The following is a 5,283-nucleotide window of genomic DNA, read 5'->3' as shown; positions in this document are numbered from 1 at the left end:
GAACAGTACCACACATGCCTGGAAGACATATCCCAGCATTTCATGCTAGCTGCTTTTTTTCCAATGTGAATTTGGACAAAAGGCCAAGGACAATATCAGCTTTGGCGCACATGCTGCCAAGTAGCACCTGATTCAATGTTACAGGATCTAAATGCACCTTCTAGCATGATATATAATATGATGCAACTCTTGAATCAGCCAGAGCATTTTGTACCACAAAGAGTTTCTTTTCCAGAATGGTGCTGATGTCCAAACTTGTAATTAGCTACACAAAATGAGAGCAAAACTTCACATGCTTACTTCACAACAGTGCAGCTAAGAGGGGGATAAAGAAGGCGTAGCTATTTAACAACTTTCTGATTGTGGTTATGCAAAGTGGTTTTTTTTAAAAATAAATACCACTACATTAAAAAATAAATAAAAAGAGAGAGAAAGACAGAAAAGTATGCAGCATAAATGGTAATGCTAGTGTATGCCTCGGTGAGGATCTGAGTTTTCAGGCTAACCTGGTTTTCAGAACTGCAATGTGATTAAGACCCAATTTTATGTGAGCTTGCTGAATCACTTTAGGCATACAGGCAAATGATCCATTGTATTCTCTCCCTTACATTTACATTTTATTACAATTGCTCACACACTCACAACAACCGCACATGCCAACTGGACATACAAGTGCGTAGACAGTTTGAAAATCTGGGTCTTAACATGTTGTGAAACATGCTGGAACAGTGGTTCACAGTGCACAGCTGGGCAAGCAGCCCCTGTATTGCAATGAAGTGTTGACTATCCATATCTCCCTGTCACTATAGTCCACAATTTCACAAGCATTCTCAGTAAAAAGCAATGATACCCATAAGGCACTGTACCAGAACCCTGTGAAACTGAACAGTTAAAGCAATTTTTCCATGGATGACCTCTCTTAAGAACATTTCACAAAGCTCTTAAAATACCAGCATTTATATGTTGGCATAACATTTCCATACCGGACAAAGACTATATAATGAATTCTGCAAGGCGCATGAGGCGACATTACTTCTTGCATTTTCATTTTATTTGCCAAAACTATATGTGCTTAGTTTGAAATGTATTTTTAGCTTGTCTGCTCATCTTTTCTACTTAATTTTCTGCTGGGCACTGAAGTAATGATATCTCAGCTAACCCAGATGGTCACACTTAGACCCTGACACCACTACCAGCACCCCTCTAAGGAGAGCCCAGTGAATGCCCTTGAATCAACCACGAACATGCCAGCTGAACAGAATAAGGTCATTTCTCACCCTTACATCTCTATTGCAGCAAGTAATTGCTCAAAGGAGTGAGGCTCATTCGATGATCGAGAAATCATTGCCAATTATTGCAGCTGTGAATGATCCCTGACCAGACTGGAGAAGGATCCTTAAGCCAGCCTCATGGCCACATACCAGGCACGATATGCAGATAGTATGATACAAATGGCCTAACAGTGTTTTAGAGGGAAAAGATTGGGTGCTGAGTGATGTGTTCATTCCTTCTGCGTGGTAAAACTTACAGTTTGAGATGATTCAGTTAGGGAGTATGTCAGCAGAGAGTTTTTAATCTTGTTAAAGAAAGCAGTCTTCCTTCCTATTGGATACCTACTGGCAGTCTCTAGAGAGATGACTTCTTCCCAGTGCTGCACAGGATCCCACTGCTCGCTGTGCTGGAAGGAATGTGTCAGAACTAATCTTACAATAACAAGTTGCTCTAACTGCTGACATGAATCTTGTCACTGACGTAAGCCTGAGTTGTTTAATTAGTGTTTATGAAAGGTGAAACGATACCATTCTTTAAAAAAATGATAATACTCTGATAATCTTTTATCATAACCACATACAAAGATTACAACCAAATGAAGATTACTTAGAAAGGGGAACAGTTATCTACAGTTTAATAAGGCAGATAAGGGATTTGGAGAGCACAGTATTATGCAGAAGTAAATACATAAGCTTTGGTTTCATGATATTTATTTCCTATTTGGCTTCTCATTAAAAACAATTTGGTGTTGAGAGAAAAAATCAGCTCATTATTATGAATATGTTCTGAAAAATAGGTGACCTCCACCATACTTTTAAAATGTAACATTCCAACAGTGATGGACTTGAAGTTAATTGTGACATTAACCGCATGGCAGAATGGGGATCAGTATTTAGTATACCCCTAATTAAAAAAAGAAATACTTCCATGATTCATAGACCACTATCAAAATGCAGAACTTCGTTTTCATCAGCAGCAGAAGCTAGCAAAAATACATCCAACCTGTCTTTGCTAGCTTTCTTTAAATTAAATTGATAATTAATGCTAAATTCTTGTAGGTGAATCATAACATACATATACACAGATGCGGTATATTCTTCCATCTTCAAAGAAAAATCCATTAAAAATGTTATTAAAATACCCCAAGGGACATTTTCAGGTGTTTTTCTACAGCGATAGCATTAGCTCATGATAAATTCTGCTCGTAGCTTCAAGAATGTTTAATTTCCCACAGTCAGATTGCTTTCTCCCATTGAAAATCCCATGGGAACTGGTTTGAATAAAGGGATACTCAGCAACATTCCTCTTATGCTGTATTTTCAAAGCTGATTTGTGCGTATCTCTAGGGAATCACCAGGGACATAGGGCTGCACACCAGGGTGGGAAAATGTTCGAACACGAGTATTCAGCACAGTGATGTTCTGTGCTAGCTTTTTCATGAATCTGCATTGGGAATGAAGCAGACAGCTCCGAAACATTGGACTTTCCCTTCCTCCATGCTCCTTTTCCACACACTTGTTTGTATACAGCAGAAGGCTGCTGGAGGTCTCACAGAAGGATGTCTGATGTTATCAAGATAATCGCTTTGTTCCCATGCTTCCCCTTTTACTTCCATGCAGAAAGGGAAAAGCTCTGTGTTAAATATTTTCCTCATGTCTCAGCTAGCTGGATCAGTCTTAGTTTTTCCATTCAAACTTCTGGACAGTTTGTAAAATCTCTTTCATTATTATCTTTCTTTCCAAGAGTCGCCACTCACCACACATTTGGTATAATTAATCACTTTGAATTTTGTCTCCAAGAAAAGACTAAACTCGCTAAAAGACAGTCATAGAATCATAGAATGGTTTAGGTTGGAAGGGAGTTTAAAGATCATTTAATTCCAACCCCCTGCCGTGGGCAGGGACAAGTAATATATGCTGTAATATGTGTCCACAGTAAACAGTACATACACAGCACTATCTTGAGCTTCTGTTATCTACCTACCTATCACAGTAGTAGGATCACATCTTACTTTCCTCTGAAAGCCTCTCCTCAATACCCCCCCAAGTTTTTTTACCCATTACTCTCTTTCTCAGTGAGTCCTGAAAGTTATTGTCTGCTCTCCATCTTCCCTGGGTGGTCTAGGTACGACAATACCATCAAGATTCATCTATTCTCCATCTTCTAGCCAACATCCTCTACTCTTACATGCTTCCTCTTGCTTACATTCATTCTGTCCACCTCAGACATTTATTCTCTTCATGCTGGTCCCTAGCCAATCAAGTGCAGTCCATTTGCATTTCTATCAATGACTTCAAAACATTTTATAGTCATACACATACGTCAGTCTTATACATGACAGAAAGGCAGAATTTTCATGCATGGAATCACAATACTACACAGAATTGAATATGGCCTCTTTGCCTCTTCTTTATTTTGTATCTTTTACTGGCACCTGAAGTGACTTTCAGAAATGGCAAACAGTCCTCTGGGTAAGGAGAGAACACCACAGGATCTCCATCACGGTACCTGGGTGACATTCTCCTCTGCCATTCACTGTCAGACTGATACCAAAAGAAGCTGGGCTAGCACCAAACACATCCCATCTAGATTTTTGTCCCCCAGGGGGGATACAATGTTTAGGATGGCTGCATAGAGGAAAAACCTAGTTCTCATTGATCACTGAACAGAAACTATCAAATGCTGCAGTGTTAGTAGGCCTAAAACAGAGTAATCTGTTACATGCATTCTACCCTGCACTGCTTTTTCAGATTTTCTGCCATTTCTGATTCACAGAGGCTAAAAATCCTATCACAACACTGGAATATAAATCATTTCCTGGCATCTTGGGGCTTTAGCTGCAATATCTTGACCAATCCCAAAGGGTGCAGCAGGGTCTGTAGGGAAGGCAAAGCAATGGGCCTGTCCCCTCTAGCTGTGGGTCTAGGAACCCAGTTCACCTGTATGACAGGCTTCTACACCATGACTTGGAGCATTCAGAGCCTCTCAAAGTCCTCCTGGGTCGGTATAGCTTTATGCCACCCCCAAACAGGCGGGTGGTTGTCAGGCACAATCTGGCCTGGACTTTTTTTCATTGTATGAAGTTGCTATGGTATCACCAATTAAAAATTCTAAAAAATAATCTGCATCTGTACAGCATGCTAAAATAACCTACCAAATGACACGTCCTTTCGTAGAAAGCAGTTCTACTAATTGCTGAGGGGCAGATTCCTCCACCCTTCCTCTCACTGAACAGTGCCTTCAAGCTGCAAATACTCCCACTGCTTTTAGCATTTGCCAAGACGAAGTTTTCCACAGAAACCGTGACTCAGGCTCCAAAAATCAAGAGACAGGCTTAAAAAATCATGAGATTTAACTACAGCAGGTGAAGCGTGTTGACTTGAAGGCTGGACTTGGCAAAGCAGGGATTCAACGTAAGAGACGACCTCACAGCTAAGAAGCAGGTGATCAGCAGCTTCAGCAGAGGGTGATCCCAGGCACATCTGAAAATATGTGGGTTAACAGACCTTTGATGCAGTATTTGCCGAAGATCTGTCGTTGATAGGGCTGACCTTAGCTGCTCTCCCTGGTTCTGACCCTCCTGGGTTGACATTAGGCCTGACCTCTTGTCTTGCTTCTGCCCAGTGGTTGCTAGACCATTGACAGAACCTGCCGTGGTCATCAAACTGCCCTGCTTCGGACTGTGCCTCCTCTGTGATGTCACTTCTTGTCCTCGGTGAGGTCATCAATGATGTCACTGTTCCTCCTCAGCGAGGCCACTGGCCCTGTGTGCCAGATCATCTTGCCCTGTGGAGCAGCCCTGCTGTCACCACCCTCTGGCAGCAGCTGTGCAGGAGTTTGCACAGTTTGCCTTTGTGCTGCCCACCTCCAGGCCAGATGTGTGACAGAAAGGCTCACGGCACAACCTGGAGCAATCTGAAAATAACCCCGGGGTGGCCACATGTCAGGAATCCAAAGGAGGCTCTGTGGTAGTGATGGAGTGCAGAGGTGAGGACCATCACTTCTTCCCTA

Source organism: Cygnus atratus, chromosome 2 (genome assembly GCF_013377495.2).
Source record: "Cygnus atratus isolate AKBS03 ecotype Queensland, Australia chromosome 2, CAtr_DNAZoo_HiC_assembly, whole genome shotgun sequence".
Taxonomy (NCBI): domain Eukaryota; kingdom Metazoa; phylum Chordata; class Aves; order Anseriformes; family Anatidae; genus Cygnus; species Cygnus atratus.
This window is presented reverse-complemented; position numbering follows the sequence as displayed.